Source organism: Pristiophorus japonicus, chromosome 1 (assembly GCF_044704955.1).
Source record: "Pristiophorus japonicus isolate sPriJap1 chromosome 1, sPriJap1.hap1, whole genome shotgun sequence".
In the NCBI taxonomy this organism is placed as follows: Eukaryota; Metazoa; Chordata; class Chondrichthyes; family Pristiophoridae; genus Pristiophorus; species Pristiophorus japonicus.
Genome location: NC_091977.1, coordinates 92,209,368 through 92,230,854, shown reverse-complemented (window position 1 = coordinate 92,230,854; position 21,487 = coordinate 92,209,368). Strand labels below are relative to the sequence as shown.

At 43.6% G+C, this 21,487-nt stretch overlaps 1 protein-coding gene across 2 annotated transcripts in view; it reads right to left on the bottom strand.

The window, feature by feature from the left end:
* The window catches only part of cdc42se2 (CDC42 small effector 2), a 273,328-nt gene that overhangs the window by 218,156 nt on the left and 33,685 nt on the right, over positions 1-21,487 (bottom strand). The gene's annotated exons all lie outside the window — the stretch shown is intronic.

Below are 21,487 nucleotides of genomic sequence, written 5' to 3'. Positions count from 1 at the left end.
TGTGAGAAGATGAGAAAAAACTAATTTAGAAGTCATTTTGGTCCATGGTTACAATGAATGAACCAACATTTGAGTGAACCAATTAAATTTGGTGTTATGGCCACTTGATAGAAAAACTGGTGTCCACTTTGAGAAGCTAAAATGCCTTTTCGTATCCGATTATAAATTAGTATAACAGAATCTTCTGATCGTGCCAAAATGATGAAGCAGTACAACTATCACTTTCACATTGTCACGGGGTTAGAAATGTCTGTGTTTTGTTGTAAAGTATTGAAGAAAATATCTGTCACACTGTATCACAGAAAGTACAAAATACTCCTCCTGTATTACCCTTTTGCCGCTGCGCCCCATCAAGCTGCGATGGCCAAAAGAGTTGCTGAATTCAGAAGCAGTTACATGCCGTGCACTCTAGTCCAATGGGGCCAAACTTGACACAGCTATGTTTCAATGTTGTAACATAGCATTTGGCTTACAGCAACTTAAACCATAGAACTCATCTCCCTTTCCTGGAATGAATTTAAAATATGTCGTAAAAAGGTTAAAAAGCACAGCAGGCACAAGTCAATTCAAGACCAAAAGCAAATCTAGAATTTATGCCGGATATGTACATTACTGTGTACAGACATTTCCTGTCATCTACTGTATATTTGATGTATTAACAGTCATGACATGAATATTACACAATACTGCAGAGATTAGAGCTCACCAGAAAATTGCAACAAAATTAAAACGGGAACGCACAGCGTATATAGTATTACAATTACATGATATACCAGGAATTGGTTGATGACCTAATACATCAGTTCAAAAGGCTTTTATAAACTATAGGCAACATTTATCCCTCAATCTACATCACTAAAACAGATTATCTGGTTATTTAGAAACATAGAAAATAGGTGCAGGAGTAGGCTATTCGGCCCTTCGAGCCTGCACCACCATTCAATATGATCATGGCTGATCATGCAACTTCAGTATTATTATTTATCTGATTGCTGTATGAAAATTGGCTGCTGTGTTTCCCTACAATAAAACAGTGACCAGACTTCTAAAGTGTTTAGTTGACTGTGAAGCACTTGGGCACATCCAATGTGATATATAAATGCAAAATTCTTAATTTTTCTCTATCTGAGTTTTATTTTCAATGGGCTCATTTTTCCCGAAAGCATCTTTTTGGTGTACTTGAAGAGTTACGCCTGAATTTTTATGGCCCAAGTATGCCAAAAAAAAAGTGTTGTAAATTTCCCCTTAGGATCTCTTCATTTTAGCCTAACCAAAATGATCAGGCTGCCATGGTAACCAGGGACACAAGCATAGGTGCATTCTCCTGCCGGTGCGTTCTCCCGCCCCTAGCCCTGACCGAAGGGCTTGCCGGTGCGTTCTCCCGCCCCTAGCCCTGACCGAAGGGTTTGCCGGTGCGTTCTCCCGCCCCTAGCCCTGACCGAAGGGCTTGCCTGTGCGTTCTCCCGCCCCTAGCCCTGACCGAAGGGCTTGCCGGTGCGTTCTCCCGCCCCTAGCCCTGACCGAAGGGCTTGCCGCTGCGTTCTCCCGCCCCTAGCCTTGGCCGGTTTGCCAGTGCGTTCTCCCGCCCCTAGCCCTGACCGAAGGGCTTGCCGGTGCATTCTCCCGCCAGTGCGTTCTCTGAGTTCTCCTGCCTGCCAGTGCGTTCTCCTGCCGGTGAGTTCTCCCGCTCCTATCCCCGGCCGAGTGGCCTCCCGCACCAGCCGGCCGGCCCGCTGGCTTCCCCAGCCGAGTATGAAGGTAGGACTTAAGTTTTATTTTTTTATTTTATTTATTATTGATAGCTTTTATGCTTCATGAATGTTGTTGAGAAGGTGTTTAGTGGTTTGCGAGATCCTCTGTGCTTCATAGAAAATAGAAAATAGGTGCAGGAGTAGGCCATTCGGCCCTTCGAGCCTGCACCCTTCCCCTCCGCTATCTCTGGCTACCTGCGTTGATTTCATAACTCACCACAAGGGTTTTCTGTGCGGTCACAAGTGGCCACATACGCTGGCCTAAGTTAGTTTGGAGCAACTATTAGCTGTCCAAACTGGCTTAAATGGCCAAAACAGGCGTAGGTGGCTGGTAACGCCCCCTTTTGAAAAAAAAACTAAACTAAAACAAATCCTAATTAACTCACTTACACTGGCACAAATTAAACATGCAGAATGGGGATTTTTAAGATCCTCCAGAAAAATCAAGGTGCTCCAAAAAACATGGAGCAACTCCTGGGCAAATTTGGGCCTTATAGTCTGAACCTTTCAGATTAGGCCAGTGTTGTCACCAGACTCATTTTTTGTACTGGTACTAGTATTCTATAAATCTCATTTAAGATAATAGATTCTAATGTTAATATACTTTGTGTAATATTGTTAATCACCTTAAGTTGTTCCCAAGACCATCATCGTTAACAGAGGTTAACCAACAGTTCGTCAAAATTGATAATTGTACTGATAAGGTGGTTCCAACTGACATAGTGCACAAACCTCACTTGCCCACCATGAGGCTTTACAGAAATCCCAGGGACAACAGTGGTAAGCTATCTGTTTGAATTTTGTGTTTGGGTGAGTGAAACTGCATGATTAAATGTAATTGAATACATGTATAAAGTCATGTATGTAAGTGAGTGTACGAACATAAAGGATGCAGCAAAATTAGATCATACTGCTGGATTTTTGGCTTTCAGGATTTTTCGGCAAAAACAGTAGCAATATGTGAAAATTACCGTTTTTGCTGCGCTACCGATTTTAGGCCAAACCTTCAGTCTTTGGGGTCTGCGGCAGGTGCGCATCAATAAGGGAGTCATTCCACGATTATTTGCAGCGCAAAACGCGAGTTTCGGCAACTTTAGTCTGGAGTCGTTTGCGCTGCGAGAGAGCTCTTGTGGTGGTGGGTGGGGGGGGGATTCAAAAAAACATTCCAAAAACATTACCAAGACCCTTAACTAACTAAGCACTGCAAAAAATAACTTTTTTAACTTACCTTTTTTGCAGGTTTTCATACTTACCGCTGCTGGCAAGACTGCACTGATTTACCTGTCGCTGTTCTGAGCGCGGTGTACGGGTTGGGGGACTGCCAAAACTCGGGCAATAACGCAATCCACATTGTTACTCGTCCGGCGCAGCTCTCCCTGGCGGTACGCCCCATCGCCACAGCAAACAACGAACCGAGGATCTCGCCCAGGCTTTGCGAACGGGTTTTCGCCACGGAGGGTCAAAACGCGGTGGTGGCAAACCCTTCGAAAATCCAGCCCTTAGTGCCTGTTCCCTCCACAAGCCATGTAGAATTTGTCCTATCGTTGAAGCTACCAGCCCATTATGTGTGTATGTACAGTTTGACTATGAGTATGCGTCTGTAAATGCTTCACCTTTGTCATCTGCATGGCATTTTGTTTGTGATCCTCATATCAAACAGAGGCATTTAACAAGATTTTTTACCAAAAATGTTTAGGAAAAACAAAAACAAGATCAATCACAATTCAGAATCCCTCCTAAAAACTGATCTTCGTGTTGTAACAAGAGCTTTAGTGCAAACTCTAAAATCAGTGACGAGGAATACCCGAAAACTGTTTTGTTTCTTATCATTCAAGCTGCTGCCTTGTTTAGCCTGTTGACCGAAATGTTGTTTAAAGATTCACAAACATATGATTGACTTGCACAGAGAGCTTTCAACTCCATAATAAAAGGTTTGCAAAGATTTTGCGGTGACTTGCAATGGAGAGGTTTCATCTTGCTGCAGTATGACCACACCTTAAAACTGTACAGACTATCTCATCACCCTAAAGCAAATTCAGTAGCTCACAAAACAAATCGACAGGGAAAAAATCTCTAACTGTAATTGGAGGCCTTCTAATCAAAAATTAGTTTAAATATCACATAAACATGCAAGTTTGCCAATTCAGTGGAAGGCAAAAAATTAATTGTTCAGTTCTAAATGTGTACTGTAGAGTTTCTTTTTACACAGAGCAGTTGTCATGAATCTTGAAGACACGAATAGCCTCGATATTATAAGAGATGTCATATTCACTAACTTGGATGTTTAGTGTAAACAAACTTTACCAAGTCCCAGCTTTTACCTGTCTCAGTATGATTGTATTAGATATTCTGGTTATATTCAATCCTGCTAATCAACTCTCTCATTCATCCTGACCTACTCCATCACATACCATGCGACTGTATTTATGGATGCGCAAACAGACATTAACAATAGAGAGAGATGGCGAGGCAATGAGATATGGAGGGAATTCCAGAGCTTCGGGCCAAGACAGTTGAAGGCACGGCCACCAATAATAGGGCGAAGAGAGTGGGGGATGTGTGAGACACCAGAGTTGAGGAACACACGAGCGCTCGCAAAGTTGTGGGCTGAAGATTACAGAGAAAGCAGGTCAATTAATTACAGCCTGTGAAAGCAATTGGCTTTTATTTTTGCATTGGTTTCCTACAAAGCATAGGAGTTGCATCCTTCTTCCGGTTTCATAAAAGGATTAGTTTTTAATTCTATACGTCAGTACCATTTTAGGGCTTATAGACCTCCTGTGCGCTGATTGCCCAGAAACACCACAAAAATATCCTTCCACTCATATTATTAAAAAATTATCTTTTATTGTTATATATCTACAACCCAGGACACAATACAAACATTGAACGTCATCTGAAAGATTGGGGCAACTCCTTGATATGTGTCATGTATAATACAGGTAACACATGATAACCCTTTCTCATACGAAGGCTAGTCAACATTTGGAACGCTATCCCTAAAAGATTGTGCATGATAGGACAATTGGAGCTTCCAAGACTAAGATAGATATAGTTTTGTTAGGTAAGGGTATCAAGGGATATGGAGCAAAGGCAGGAAAACGGAGTTGAGGTACTGATCAGCAATGAATGATCGAACTGAATGACGGAGCAGGCTTATGAGGCTAGATGGTCTACACCTGTTCTTAATGCTCCTCTGCTCCTAGAATTCAATAGGTTGACAAAAAGAATTGTCTAATGTGTAGTGCTATTACCAAAATGTTCCCAGCACTGATACAAACACATTCTAAATGTTACATATTACCGGCACAAGATCAACTGGCATGAGCAACTCAACTGCATTCAGGGGAAGGGGTTGTGCAACTATACAGAATCCAAGACTGTTACGCCAGCCTTGTTTTACCTAACAGTCAAAATCACAGATTCTAAAGTTCCAGCCAGTTATATAATCTACGCTGAAATGTTGACCAATATTGTGGCTCCCGTGTGAATTATCTGCTATGCACTGTGAAAGAAAGTATAATGAGATCATTACTACATGATGCATTCTGGGCCTCCTTGTGATTATACTGCAGCTAAGATGTTGGCTAAATCAGGTAGATAGCAACTCATTCTCCCAGTTTTGCTTACTCCAGCCTTGGCTACTTTACAAACAAAACGATGTTTTCCAGCATTTGTGAGCTGGATTTTGGATGTGTTCTGGTTCTCCAAAAGTGCGGCATAACTGGGGTAATAGTTTTTACAGGCCATTGAGTTAAGGTACTGAGGCTTTAGCCTTTACCAGGTCAGCCACTCTACCTGTACCTCTACAGCCCCACTGGGACTTGCAATTAGAGATTGCTCCATTGTAAAATCTTTACAGATCAATTCTCACAAAAGCACAAGAATCTCCCTTTGAGCTGAAAGTAAAGAAAGAACACATTTATATAGCGCTTTTCATGACCACCAGACGTCCCAAAGTGTTTTACAGCCAATGAAGTACTTTTGATGTGTAGTCACTGTTGTAATGTAGCAAACGTGGTGGCCAAATCTGCACATCCGTTTTAATGATGTTGATTGAGGGATAAATATTGGCTGGGACACCGGGGATAACTCCCCTGCTCTTCTTTGAAATAGTGCCATAGGATATTTTATGTCCACATCGTTTTAGCATCTCATCCAAAAGACTGCACCTCTGACAGTGCAGCACTCCCCTCAGCACTGCAGTGTCAGCCCAGATTTTTTGTGCTCAAGTCCCTGGAGTGAACCCACAACCATCTGACTCAGAGGCGAGTGTGCTACCAACTGAGCTACAGCTACAGCTGATACACTGTTAAACCCTTTCAAAGTTGCTGCTGTTGAAAGATTGCAGTGGGCTTTTGCCTCATCGACACAATTCTGAATTCTAGTGTACTTTACTTCAACCGTCACGTTAAATTTGGTGGCCTGTGCTAATCTGTAAGTAACTTCATCCTTGGCATAATCGGAGCCGCATTTCCTGTTAAAAACCGAAAACAGCAATTTAATATATTTATCTCTGGAAATGAGCTCTTAAATTATTTTTCTATTTCATCGTGTGGTGATAGTTTATAAGCCTGAATGGTTCAGGCATTCTTCTTTTCTGTGCAGCCTTCCAGTTATTGCTAGCTTGGGATAAGGTTTTGCGTGGTATTGCATTTCTTTGCCAAGTGGGCAAGACAGAGAATTTCACTGCCCACAGCATTCAGTCAATGGCAAATATTAGGCAAGTACACCAATCTAGATCTTATGAATGGGACACATAAACTTGTCTGCCAAATGTTGAGGAGAAAGCAAATATGCTGCTTCTAGATTACAGATGTAACATTAAAATAAACACAGAACACTGATGTATACAGATAGGAAACCAGAGTCAAGGGGGCTGAACCCACTGCTCTCTTAATGGATCTGCTGCGAGTTGTCTCACACTCAGGATCAGCAGCAGCTCAAAGCCTGAAGTCTGTAAAATCTGTAATAAGGAGAACTGTAGCCCCGTGCCCGGTCCATTCAAACCTTAACTCTTTGCTGCATCTTCATTTGGTTTTTAAAATACAGACTACAGTTTGAAGATTCTGATAGAGATGCCCATGTTGTAACATTATCCCACAGAAATTTAAATTGATCCAGGTCTGATAACTCTGTAGCTCAGACGTTCCCCATAGTCAAATGCACTGCCGACACTCATTGTCCCAGACCACACATGAAGAATGGCCAGTGCGACAATGTGCCAGAGGGCTGCGGGCATTCGTGAAGCCTCGTCGCATTGAAGAGAAAATTGTGGGGGGGGGGGGGAATTACTCTTGTTTTCCTCCCATCTCACTAATTTGTGAATTTGGAGCCTCCAACAACCTGCCATCCACTAACCACTAAACGAAGTGGTGAGATCTCCTGAGGTCAGACTCATTATATAGGTACAATGAACTTCCTGCAGGAGTTTGCTATCAGTAGGAGGCTGGAAATTGCAAGCAGCTGCAACTCTTAAAGGTTGCGGCTTGTATTTAGAGAGGCAGATTACTTGTGCTGGGCAATAAAAGAGGAATGGAAGAAGCAGATCAGCACTATTCTTAGATACATGTTTGGGCGGGTCCTCTTACACGAAGTGCAGCGAAGGAAGGATGGTCTCTTTGACATCCCAGGGCACCCTCCACCTGCGGTTCTCAGGGGATAAACCGACTTCAATACTCAGAGGATCTGAAAGCAGATGAGGTCGAGATAAGGCTAGTCAACATTACACTCTATTAAGTAGATGGGCAAAGTATATAGGACATTTAGTTTCCTCTCACACTGTTACACTCTGACTGAGGTTGATTACCAAGTCTTCACTAAATAGCTCAGTCCAAGCTTCACATACTGCAGCAGGACCACTTTATTACTGCACCTTCACTTTGCAATGGTTGTTACTTGACCATTTGAAAAAGTACCCGAGCAAAGCAAGCAGCAACATAACTAAGCTGCATGCTGCATGTTCATTTACTCACCCACAAGCCTCAATGCAGAATGGCCATTTGGCTCTCGCTCTCTTAATGATGTGCTGTAAAACTTTCCAACAACTCAGAACTACTACACTGCTTGCTGGACCAAATGGCACATAACAGGAGGGAGAAAGACTCAAACCGGAGGAGTGATCCCCCAGTCAATAGGAACAGACCATGTTGAACATGGTGGTACCTGAGTGGGCCACAGTGAAGGTGGAGGACTCCTTGGAGCTAAGGGTCAAAACTGTGCTGATCTCATTATTTGTCATCCCATCACTCACTCACTCGCATACATTACAGCAAACCACTATGGCACACACTATTAGTTATCCAAGTCCTGTTTCAGTGGTGCTTTTTAGTCAATATCTAACAACGTCCTTCTTCTGTAACAAAAGCAAAATACTGCAGGTGCTGGAATCTGGAATAAAAACAGAAAATGCTGGAAATCTCAGCGGGTCAGGCAGCATCTGTGGAGAGAAAGCAGAGTTAATGTTTCAGGTCGATGACCCTTCCTCAGAACTGGAGAGTATTTGGAAAGAACGGATTCTTAACAAGCACTGAAAGGGGGAGGGGAAGAAAGATCAAAAGGGAAGGTCTGTGATAGGTTGGAAAACAGGAGAGATTAGAGAGACAAAAGGGATGATGACCCAAATGCAAATGGTAATGCCAGGAGTTAGAAAAACATTAGTCAAAATAGGGTGTGAATGATGGGATAATGACCAGCTGCCATTAGAGACAAGGAGAAAAAAAGAAATAAACAGGCTCGGCGGGGGGGGGGGGGGGAGCCAAAGATTGGCAGCTGCTATGCTCTGATATTGTTGAACTCAATGTTGAGTCCAGAAGGCTGTAAAGTACATAAACGAAAGATGAGGTGCTGTTCCTCAAGCTTTGTTGGAACATGTTTCTAATAGTATCACCAAAGAACAAGCTGCAGCCCCAAGTGACCCCTGAAATCAGCACATCGATACACACACGGCGTCACACACTCGTAGTCAGCACTATCACAAGTACATCCAACACAAGGGATTTTGATAGTTCAGGGTGGGTATACTAAGTGAAGCATAGGGCATAAATGAGTAAAGAAAGAAAAAACTTGCATTTATATAGTGGCTTTCATGACCTCAGGACAGCCCAAAGCACTTTACAACTATTGGACATCGTGACTGCCAACAACAAACAATGAAATACTTCTGAAGTGTACAAACTGTTGTAAGTAGGAGCAGGTGGTAGAGCCAGGAGAAGCAACTCGAACTTACTGGCTAGACAGCCAAATCACATCCTTCCTCAGCCCTGGGATCCAGACCCCATGGACTGGCATTTTAAAGAAAGCCATCAGCGCACCAATATTTACTTCAGTCATTAACGGATGAGTTCAGCAGCCTGCAAGGTCTGGTGGGAACTATGGTGGAGGTCCCTAACTGCATGTGTGTAGTTGTTTATGACCATTTAATGGAACTGCAGTGCAACATGGAATGTGAGACAACTCCACAGCCAAGTTCTCTATAGCCCTAGTGATCGTTCGTAAACCCAGAGTTACCATCTCCAAAAGATTGTCTTACCCAGTTTTAACATGATGGGTGGAATTGGAATGAGAGAGCTATAGCTGTCCTCATTGCTGCCCAGAGGTCAATCAGACATGCTGGCGGAGTGCCTAGCAACAATAAGCTCAAGGCAACATATGCAGCCTCTCCTGCACCTAAATATGGCAGAAAGCGGACAGCAGTAGATGACCAACTGTATTCAGGGTTGGCTTAGAATGCTGAGGAATTAAGTCATGGCAAAAGAAAGGATTGCGATCCATGACACATGAATTAGTACAGTAGCCAATGTTGGTGAGGCTTCATTTGTCCACTGAATTGCACACATGTGGAAGACGGTTAAAGCACTCATCGATGACTGAGGGTCTGCCATATAACTCTTGCTGCCTGCAAAGATGATTCAGCAGGAATTTCTTCTGGCTCCTTGCCTTTCTTTATCTTGTTGAACTCTTGGTTATTGGCAGGTGCAGTCCACCTCCACCTGCTCCTTGTTAATGCCTCTTTGGATGGTAAAATTGTAGAGCATGCAGTGAGCTATGAAGATCTTGGAGACCTTAGTGGCCTGTATTGTAAGACCCTCAAAGTCTTTCCCAGGCCTGAAAAACACTACTTCAAGATGTCTCTAGTGTGTTTGATATGATCCTGATAACTGCATGAGTCTCATCACATCTGCATTTTGCTGCTGTTTGTGGCTGTCTCAAGTTTCTGAAGTTTTTTTTTAATTCTTGGAACATGGACATCACTGGCAAGGCCAGCATTTATTGCCCATCCCTAGTTGCCTTTTAGAAGGTGGTGATAAGCCCCCTTCTTGAACCGGTGCAGTCCGCATGGTGAAGATGCCTTCACAGGGCCCAAGTTTCAAGCCACGCCTAGAATGGCGCAGTCCCGACCTGGACGCCCGTTTTTCGCGCCACAAAGTGCGCCTAAAAAAACCCTCCAGATTCTCCAGCTCCCTGCAGGTCCTCTGGCCCTCGGCGCAGCGCAGCAGGAGCTGTAGGGGGCGGAGCTAGGTCCCTGCGCTGAAAGCAGTGCCGGGACCTCTGCACATGCGCGCTACAGTGGGCACGCAAGTGCAGTAGGTCCAGGCGCCCGAAACTGTGTGGGATGGGCCCGAAGCACGCAGCCCCTAGCCCTGGCCGAATGGCCTCACTGGGGCTGCGTGAATAAGGCTCCTCCCACGGCCAGCTCCTGCTTCCTCCCAACACCGACCCGACTCCCGCTTCCCCCGCCCCCGAACCGGACCCGACTCTCACTTCCCCCCGTCCCCGTCCCCCCCCCCGCCTCCGGACCCGACCCGACCCGACTCCCGCTTCCCCCCGCCTCCGGACCTGACCCAACCCGACTCCCGCTTCCGCCCCCCCCCGCCCCCGGACCGGACCCGACTCCCGCTCCGCTCCCCCCCCCGCCCCGCCCCTGGACCGGACCCGACTCCCGCTTCCCCCCCCCCGCCCCGGACTGGATCCGACCAGACCCCTCCCTCCCCCCGACCTGACCTCCCTCTCCCTCCCTCCCCCCACTGCCCCCGACCCAACCCAACGCCACCTACCTGTAAATCTGGTGCTGGGGACGGGCCCTGCCCGAAGTCTCGGGCCCGGCCCGTTCAGCCTCCCTCCCCCTTCTCCTTTCCCACCCCCCCATCTCCTTCCCCCCATCTGCGTTCCCCCCCCATCTCCTTTCTCCCCCCATCTCCTTTTCCCCCCTTCTCCCCTTTATCCCCTTCTTCCCCTCTTCCCCTCCTCCCCCCCTCCTCCCCCTCCCCCCCCCCCCCTCCCCTCGCTGTCAGAAACACAGACACTGACAGACAGAGAATGAGAGACACACACAGACAGACAGAGAGATAGAGACACTGACAGAGACACACACTGCGGGGAGGGGCATCCCAGCACGCTGTTGGAGGGCTCCCGGTGCTGCAGTCGGTAAGTGTAGATAAGGTTTTTTCGAGCGTACAAAAATCTTCACTTACTCCATTCTAAGTTAGTTTGGAATAAGTTTTCACTGACGAAACTTTGAAAACAGGTGTAAGTGGCCGGACACGCCCCCTTTTGAAAAAATTATTCTGTTCCAAGTGAAACTGTTCTAACTGACTAGAACTGGAGCAAACTAAATGACGAGAATTCCGATTTCTAAGATACTCCGTTCTACACCAGTTGCTCCTAAAAATCAGGAGCAAATCATGTGGAAACTTGGGGCCACAGTGCTATTCGATAGGGAGTTCCAGGATTCCAGTGAGTAATGAAACCTTACATTGTCAGTTTGTGTTACCAGTGTTTTCATTACAATGAAAAATGTTAGCTGGAAGTATGCACAGATGTAATATTTTTAATATATTATTGATGTTTGAATTCAGGATTTTTATTTAGAACCTCTCTCTAAACTTGAACAATAGCATAGTTCCCTCATCTGCAGCTTACATTAATCCCTGTTTTTCTTGTTGATTTGAGGTCTCGAATAAACACAAAACAAATGAAATACAGCGGGTAACCACTTAAAAGTAAATTACAAAATATAAAGATTAAACAAAACCAAATTTCAAAGTATAAAAATTTGTTACACATATATCATACTGTATTTGCTAAATAAACAATCCCTTGAATAGAGTAAGCTTTTTTAAAGGAAAGTTACTTCAGAAAAAGTTTGGGTTTATGCTTGACCTTGTTCTGACATTTTATTCAAAAAATAATTCCCGTAACTTTCGCTATTCCTGAAATTGGTTTCCCTGGGGTTTCTGTCCACAAGGATTTTTCAATTAGAAGCTGGGAAGGGGTTGACATTCACAATCAGCATGCTCTGTAAACAGACAGTCTTGTCAATCATAACAACCCTCCACCAAGCACCAAAATGTGGCAGTGTTCATGAGCCTCAGGAAGAAGGAGCCTAAGTGTAAACTGCAAGTTCTCTCTACAGATTGCTTACAAATAGACACGCGAGGGTATGGTTTGAACTATAGTATGCCTTGATGGGGCTTCCTCTGAGTTGCCAAGAGTGTTCGTCCCAGGCTAAGTTTTATCATATTTTTGTAAATTTAACTTTTTGGAGCTGAAATTGCCCACCGCTGGAAACAGGGCGCAAGCACCCAGTTTCTAGTGTTTTTACCGCCACGGTGGATGAGGTGGCCTCTTGAGCAAAATTCCGCTCTGGCTTTTTTTTTCAGCGGACCGGAAGTCGTTCATAATGAGGGCGGGAGTGTGGCAGTGAGCACACTAGAGGGGCGGAAGTTGGGGGGCGTGTAGTGACCGCCGCTGTCAGTCATCAACGGCACCACGTCACCACGGCTCTCCGTTTCACTTAAAGCGGAGAGCCTGCGCAATTTTTAAAGTTCGATCCACTGGGCCATCACGGAGGGTTTTGCCCGGCCAGCGGCATGGCACCCAAGAGAGGGTGCTAGGCTGCCTGTTGGCAGCCCAGCCAAACCCAGGGGGCATAATTGTTGGCCCAATATGGCAGTCAGCCGACAAAGAAAAACATGGCAGAAAGCGGCAGTGCGTCCTCCCCTTTAGTGGGAGACGCATTGCCATTTCAGAAAGCCACAACCTCACTGAACCACCTGAGAAAAGCAGCTTTTGGCACCGTCCGACGGGAGGAAGATTTTCTCGGCGGAATTTTGCCGTCGGGGGGGAACATTAGCAGTGCGCACTCTGATGACTCACTTAGGATGGATTAACAGCAGCGGAGCGGTACGGGAGGAGCGGGTCACTGCTGGGGTACCGCAGGAGCAGAATGTTGATAATGGCGGCCATTACACAAAAAGTCGGCAGCCATCGCACTCTACAACATGGCCGCCGAATTCCGGTGGTAACAGGCCTTAAGGAAAGGGGCAAGTTCGGCCCATTTATGTCTTTATGCCAAAACCCCTCATACCCAGAGAGTTCAAGATGGCAGCAGAAAAGATTTTCTAAAAATATTTTGGTTCACACTCTTTTTTTAATAGCTAGCTTTTGCTGACTGTTCATTTGAGATTGATTGTTTTCATTAGACATTACCCACATTTTTTGTCACTAATCATATTACAGGGAAACTTTCTCACCATTACATTCCAGCAAAACAAAATCTGAAATACAGATGCCATCACAGCATCACTGTAAAATAAATTCAAATTTTTCACGTGACATACAAAGAAATAATCACAATTTTACCCATAAAATTTTATCTCGAACAGCTCTCTCCACAATTAGCATAACGCAACACGTGTTGGACCCAGTGGATTGTCCACCTCACCCCACATTTCACAAGCCCCATCCAGCCAGCCGAATCACTGGCTTCTAAGGCCTCCCAATATCTACAACACACACACAAACCAACCAGCTAACTTCCCCTACATGCATAAACCAGCCAGCTGTGTCCTGATCATATTATAATTCACAGGAACTACCACCTACAAAATAAATGCAAAATTGCCAGCTGATTCTAAACGTGCAAAGCATTACGTCCCCTCTCAGCCACACCCCGCCTTCCCCATTCCTACCACCTCCCCCAACGTGCAGAAAATGGCCAGCTGGATTATCAGCTTTAAAATCTCAAATGGAAAGGAGAGTAGGAACCAGGACAGAATAACTACATGTGTACATCAAAACAGGCCATAACATGGGAAAGACAGAGTGGTCGAGAAAGAAAGGTCAAGAGAGAGAGGGAGTGGGCAAGAGAGGTAGGGAGAACGGTCGAGAAAGAGAGGATGAGAGAGTGGTAGAGAGTGGCAGAGAGATAGTGGGAAAGAGTGGTAGAGAGAGAGTGGGGAAGAGAGTGGGAGAAAGTGGGAGAGAGAGTGGGAGAGAGAGAGTGGGAGAGAGAGAGTGGGAGAGAGAGCGTGGTAGAGAGAAAGTGGTAGTGAGAGTGGTAGAAAGAGAGAGTGGTAGAGAGAGAGTGGTAGGATAGAGTGCTAGAGAGAGTGGTAGTGAGAGAGAGTGGTAGAGAGTGTTAGAGAGGGAATGGCAGAGAGAGAGAGTGGTAGAGTGAGAGAGAAAAAGAGTGGTAGAGAGAAAGAAAGAGCGTAAAGATTCCAATTCTGATCATGACATGCCTAACCTCACCCACCAGCCGCAATCCATATAAATCTATCAGCAACACCATGAGAGGATAACTAATGCAATATATAATGCCCTGAACTGTTGCTGGTGGTTGTCTAATCTGTACACTGAAAAGACTTCCATTACTGCAAGCAAACAAACTGTAGATGCTGAAAATCAAAAATAGAAAATTCTGGAAACACTCAGCAGGCCAGTCAGCATCGGCGGAGAGGACAGCAGAATTAATATTTCAGGTGTAGACCCTTCATCAAAACTGGAAGAGATTACAGAAGGACAGCGTTTCAAAAAGGAACAGTACAGGGGAACAGAGCAGGGAAATAGGATACTTAAGTGAGTTAGTTAAATGGCGGACGTGATATTAACATGAAACAACAAATATTAAAGAAATGTACTGCGTGCACACCAAGCCTGTGGAGCAGAGTATGAGACAATTGGTTAAATATTCATTTTAATGTGGTGCAATTTTTGAAATATGAACAGTAGTTAAGAAAAAATAAATAAAACACTATAAAAGATGAACTTTCTAAAGTAGGCCCATTGAGCTATGACCATCAGCATTATCAATTTCCTATTACTGTGGGAGGCTTGAAAGCTGTGGTGAACAGAAAAGAAAGGGTATTACACCCAATTAGGTTATTTAGCCAGAAAGATTAAAGCATCATGTGACAGATGCGGTACTACTGGAAGATTTTTTTGTATTTGTATTTTTTAAAGTTGGGTAATTCCAGTTCTATGGAAAGTAAAACCGCTACCAGACATCTGGCTGTGAAGCAAGCGACAACATTAAAATCGAGCAACTCTGATATCAGCATTCAGTAACATGTTTGTACACCAGGCGTTGGATCTACAAAGCTACAAAAGTTTTTGTTATGCATCAATCTTCATCAAAGACCTGAATCAAATTGCTCTCCTGAAATCAAACAAAAGCACACAACCAGAAAAATGGCTACTTCTCACAAAAAGCATCCAAATAGTGTTGGTACAGGTGATGTCAGAAATGACCTAAAAGCAGAAGTACACCTTGACCTGACTATGTAGTTGTAAATCTGTCATTACAACACTTACTAAAAGCTTTGCTTTCTTTAATTTTTTACAATGGACAGCATGAGGTACTGGTCAAAAATAAATTAAAAATCTCAAATACAGTATAGTTTATTGAAGTGATGCAACTTCCCCCCTCCCTCGCCATAACCAGAACTAACCAGCAGGTCTCAGAATTTTGAGATTCTAGATAAATACAGCATTTCAGTTCATTTTCATTACTTGTGAGAGAATCTACAACTATTTTTTTTTAAGATTTATCTATTAAAAGCAAAAATTTTGCCTATAGCATACATCCATTATTCTTCAGTTTCAAAATTATATATTTCCCGCTGGTTTTCTGGCCTTGAGAATTTGTCCCCTCCCCAAGGGCAGGAACCAGGGGTTTACAAAGAGCCACCAAGCTGACAAAAAACTCCCCTCAACGATTAGGCTCTAACTGTTGGCAGGATTTATCTATTTATACCTCTTCCGTGTAGCGGGTACCGAAGCAGCAGCCTCAAAGAAATAGGCTAGGTTAAATCTAACAGCAACTAAATATTCTTTTTATTTAATTCTCTCTTTAATGATCCTTCATTAAAATCCTTTGGGGTAATTTTCACTTTTGTTGCAGGTGGGAAACTAAGAATTGTGGATTGGCCGTCCGTTAAACACTCCGCCCAATTTTCCTTTCCAGTAAAGTCAATTGGGCGGGGTGGAGCACAGGCGGTGTGGGGAAGGAGAACGGGAATGGGAATAAGCTGGTTTTCCTCTTATGCTGAAAGTAAAAATGACTCCTTTTGACTTCTGACGAACAGTGACACCTGAAACCTCAACCAGGCTTCCCCCCTCAGAGTCTTTCCAGCATTTCTGCTTTTATTTCACATATTAAGCATTTTCTATTTTTCTTTTTATCTGTTACTATTCCATTCTAGGTACCCTATCTCATCAGTGTGAATTTCCTAGTTTTGCTTAGTAGTCTCCATTAGTCCCGTGAGATTAGTTATTACGCCAATTAATGGCAAATAATTACCATATTTGTTTTGCTGTGGACACACATCCAACAGGAGTCGAGTTGAGACAGTTCAAATTGATTTTGTATAGAAGCCTTCCAGCTGGCAGAGAACAAGGTTTTCATTGCATCCATGTGGAACACAGAGACAACAGGCTGTGTGCAAAGTCACCTCAACACCTAGTCCACAAACACATGCCCAAAGCAGGGATCCTCAAAAATCAGCTGCTACCATTTTAAAAATCTCAATCCTAAGGTGATCGTTCCGGGAACGTTCTTCCATGAATAGACTGATGTAGTTGCCAAACAAGCCCTTGATTTCTTTTAAAAAGGAACTACTGAATCCATAGATTTTGTGACTAGTTTCAGGTATGTAACAAGTCTGAATCTTGCTGGTTGCAGCATGTCCAAAACACATTTTCAGTAATACTAACAGAAATGTCAGAATGAGCCAAGTTTTCATAAGGACAGGGGCAAGTATAAAGCCAAGTGATGATTCTTCTCTAGTTATAACCAGACCTCCTGTACCGAACAGCAAAGCTGTAACAATAAAGGTGCATCTACGTAACATATGGTTTATAACTTGCTGATCAACACAAACAGCATGCTCATAGCTTTTCTCCAATAGGCACTTCTTTATAAAAACATTTCACACATGACTTCCAAAACGGTAACTGATATCATTCTGTGGGCAGAAATTATTCTTGTAAAGATTTGGACTTCCCCCACATGATTCTCACATTGAGTACTCCTGCTTAAGTTTTCTGGAAATGTCTTGCTTGAACCATTTCCTCGTGCCTGCTGAATGAGACAGGTTTAATTTTGGCCATCAGTCACACAAACGGCCATTTCCGGGTTTGATCAGGCTCTACCTCTTTTCATGTGCACACATGGTCGTGATCAGCAGGGTAGATAGCTCGTCTTTTTAAAAAAAGACTAGGATTCTCCATCTGCTTGTTCCTCACAGTTGTTCCTTTTCTCTTGGAAAAAAAAACAGATGGAAAACTGGGAAATCATCTTGTAAGTACTGATGGCCAAAAGCTGAAAGTGGACTTTCTCCGAAAACATTTAAGAATAACAGCTGACCAGCAGCAACTGCTACGTCAAAGGAGGAACAACAATGTCCTCAACGCTTGCCAGTATCTTGATTATACCCTGTCATTTTATTTCTAAATTTAAACCGAGTCAACCTTCTCAGCCAAACAAGAAAAACTTATCGGGTTGTTATTAAAGCCAATAATAAATTGCCCTTCTACAGCAGAATATGGAAGGGTAGCTTACTATTGGCCTTGATAACAATCTTTGATTATTTTCTTTAATCATACCTTTTACAGATCGACCAAGTTTCACTCATCTAGAGCGGTGGTGTTCGCTTTGCTTTAAAATTATGAAGGGGTTTGACAGGGTAGCTGTCGGGAAGATGTTCCACTTGTGCGAGACGAAAACTAAGGGCCATAAATATAAGAGAGTCACTAATAAATCCAAGAAGGAATTCAGGAGAAACTTCTTTACCCAGAGAGTGGTAAGAATGTGGACCTTGCTACCACGAGGAGCAGTTTCAGTGAATAGCATAGATGCATTTAAGGGGAAGCTAGATAAGCATTTGAGGGAGAAAGGAATAGAAGGATATGCTGATAGGGTGAGATGAAGAGCGGTGGGAGGAGGCTGGTGTGGAGCATAAACACCGGCATGGACCAGATGGGCCAAATGACTTGTTTCTGTGCTGTAAATTCTATGTAAAAAAAATTAACCCACTTTGATGTCTCTCATTCTGAAAAATGTACACAGCTGTGTTTAAATGGGTTTATAATAAGTCTCATTCTTTTCGAAGATCCTCAGTCCTAATATTTCTCTAATGTTGGTAGCTTTGTATATACCAATACCTCAAACACAACATTTGAGGTTTATGGCTTCTTCATTAATACAGTAACAACGTACAAATAGCCTTCCTCAATATACACTTCTTATGATGGCTCCCAAAAGTATTATAATAGAGGATCAACTGTATATGTTAAATAGATTGAAAGTGAGTTTTAAAAATGGATTAGTGCCTGGATGGCTCAATAGTTTAACTGCACCTAGTATGGTACTCAGCCATACAAACTTGAAAGATAGTTGATCTCAACTAGGAAGCAGCTGAGGTGCTACCACTGGCATTAGCATTCCTGTGTTACAGGGGTGGGGAGGGAATAAAACAGGACTTCATTTCCTGGTCATTATCCATTGAGCCTCTCTGGAAAATGTTTGACAGTGTAGAAATTGAAAGAGGGCAGGATTAGGCTTGGCTGTGTTGTTGAATAGCCCACTGACGAGGTTACTGGCTAGGTTCACACACGAAAGATGGTCACACGGGTGGGGTACCAGAAAGCAGCTGACAGCCATGGGACTGTATGTCAGCACCACTCAGCACCATCAGGAAAGAAGAGCGGAAAACGGAGGAATTTTGTTTTAGCTATCAGATTAGTTGAAATATCCTTCAAAAACCGAATAGTAAAAAAATCTTATTAACACACATGGGAGCTGGGGACCAATGGTTTATTTACGCTCAGTTCATTCTGAGATATCAAATGGCAACACAATGACCATTCGAATTTAATTCTCCATCCTTTACCCCTGCTTTTTAACAGCCCGGGGTGTGTGTTATATAATTGCAAACATCAATAAATGTTCTTTTAAAGTGACCTGCTACTGTTTATTTTTTACACAAAAAAAATGAAGACATAATTTAAAAAGGAAAAATTTACAGGGCTGTGGAGAAAGAACAGGGTAGCTCGCTCAGAGCCGGCACAGGCACAACGGGCCGAATGGCCTCCTTCTGTGCTGCATGATTCAATTATATGATAACCACAGGACTAGATATTTAATACAATAGAAATTAAAAAATTGACCAAGGAAAAAAATTTTAGGATTTGAGAGAATCTCCACAACCTGCGTGATAACACTCATCCTTATTTTCCATTATCTCAGAACACTTTGCTTCATCTGCTGATTTCTATCCATTGTTAATCCTTTTTGGCATGACTGGGCCCAACACAGCCACAATTTTCATTATTTTCAACATTTCCCCTTGACATCCTGCAACTTAATTGTACATCCCTGTCTGGAGTAAAAATAAAACGGGGAGGGTGGCTCAACCGTGACTAACAAGGGAAATTAAGGATAGTATTAAATCCAAGGAAGAGGCATATAAATTAGCCAGAAAAAGCAGCAAACCGGAGAACTGGGAGAAATTTAGAATTCAGCAGGGGAGGACAAAGGGTTTAGTTAAGAAGGGGAAAATATAGTACGAGAGGAAGCTTGCTGGAAACGTAAAAACTGACTGCAAAAGCTTCTATAGATATGTGAAGAGAAAAAGATTAGTGAAGACAAACGTAGGTCCCTGCAGTCGGATTCGGGTGAATTTATAATGGGGAACAAAGAAATGGCAGACCAATTGGACAAGTACTTTGGTTCTGTCTTCACAAAGGAAGACACAAATAACCTTCCGGATGTACTAGGGGACAGTGGGTCTAGTGAGTAGGAGGAACTGAAGGATATCCTTATTAGGCGGGAAATTGTGTCAGGGAAATTGACGGGATTGAAGGCCGATAAATCCCCAGGGCTTGATAGTCTACATCCTAGATTATTAAGGAAGTGGCCCTAGAAATAGTGGATGCATTGGTGATAATTTTCCAGCAGTCTATCGACTCAGGATCAGTTCCTATGGACTGGAGGGTTGCTAATGTAACACCACTTTTTAAAAAAGGAGGGAGAGAGAAAACGGGTAATTATAGACCGGTTAGCCTGACATCAGTAGTGGGAAAAATGTTGGAATCAATCATTAAGGGTGAAATAAAAGCGCATTTGGAAAGCAGTGATAGGATCGGTCCAAGTCAGCATGGATTTATGAAAGGGAAATCATGCTTGACAATCTTCTGGAATTTTTTGAGGATGTAACTAGTAGAGTGGACAAGGGAGAACCAGTGGATGTGGTGTATTTGGACTTTCAAAACGCTTTTGACAAGGTCCCACACAAGAGATTAGTGTGCAAAATCAAAGCACATGGTATTGGGGGTAATGTACTGACTTGGAGAGAGAACCGGTTGGCAGATAGGAAGCAGAGAGTCAGGATAAACGGGTCCTTTTCAGAATGGCAGGCAGTGACTAGTGGAGTGCCGCAGGGCTCAGTCCTGGGACCCCAGCTCTTTACAATATATATTAATGATTTAGATGATGAAATTGAGTGTAATATCTCCAAGTTTGCTGATGACACTAAACTGGATGGCGGTGCGAGCTGTGAGGAGGACGCTAAGAGGCTGCAGGGTGACTTGGACAGGTTAGGCGAGTGAGCAAATATAAGGCAGATGCAGTATAATGTGGATAAATGTGAGGTTATTCACTTTGGAGGCAAAAACACAAAGGCAGAATATTATCTGAATGGTGGCAGATTAGGAAAAGGGGAGGTGCAACGAGACCTGGGTGTCATGATTCATCAGTCACTGAAAGTGGGCATGCAGGTACAGAAGGCGGTGAAGAAGGCAAAAGGTATGTTGGCCTTCATAGCTAGGGGATTTGAATACAGGAGCAGGGAGGTCTTACTGCAGTTTTACAGGGCCTTAGTGAGGTCTCACCTGGAATATTGTGTTCAGTTTTGGTCTCCTAATCTGAGGAAGGACGTTCTTGCTATTGAGGGAGTGCAGTGAAGATTCACCAGACTGATTCCAGGGATGGCTGGACTGTCATATGAGGAGAGACTGGATCAACTGGGCTTTTATTCACTGGAGTTTCGAAGAATGAGAGGGGATCTCATAGAAATGTATAAGATTCTGACAGGACTGGACAGGTTAGATGCGGGAAGAATGTTCCCGATGTTGGGGAAGTCCAGAACCAGGGGACATAGTCTTAGGATAAGGGGTAGGCCATTTAGGACTGAGATGAGGAGAAACTTCTTCACTCAGAGTTGTTAATCTATGGAATCTATCTCTGCCAGAGAGGGTTGTTGATGCCAGTTCATTGGATATATTCAAGTGGGAGTTAGATATGGCCCTTATGGCTAAAGGGATCAAAGGGTATGGAGAGAAAGCAGGAAAGGGGTATTGAGAGAATGATCAGCCATGATCTTTTTGAATGGTGGTGCAGGCTCGAAGGGCCGAATGGACTACTCCTGCACCTATTTTCTATGTTTCTATGTAAA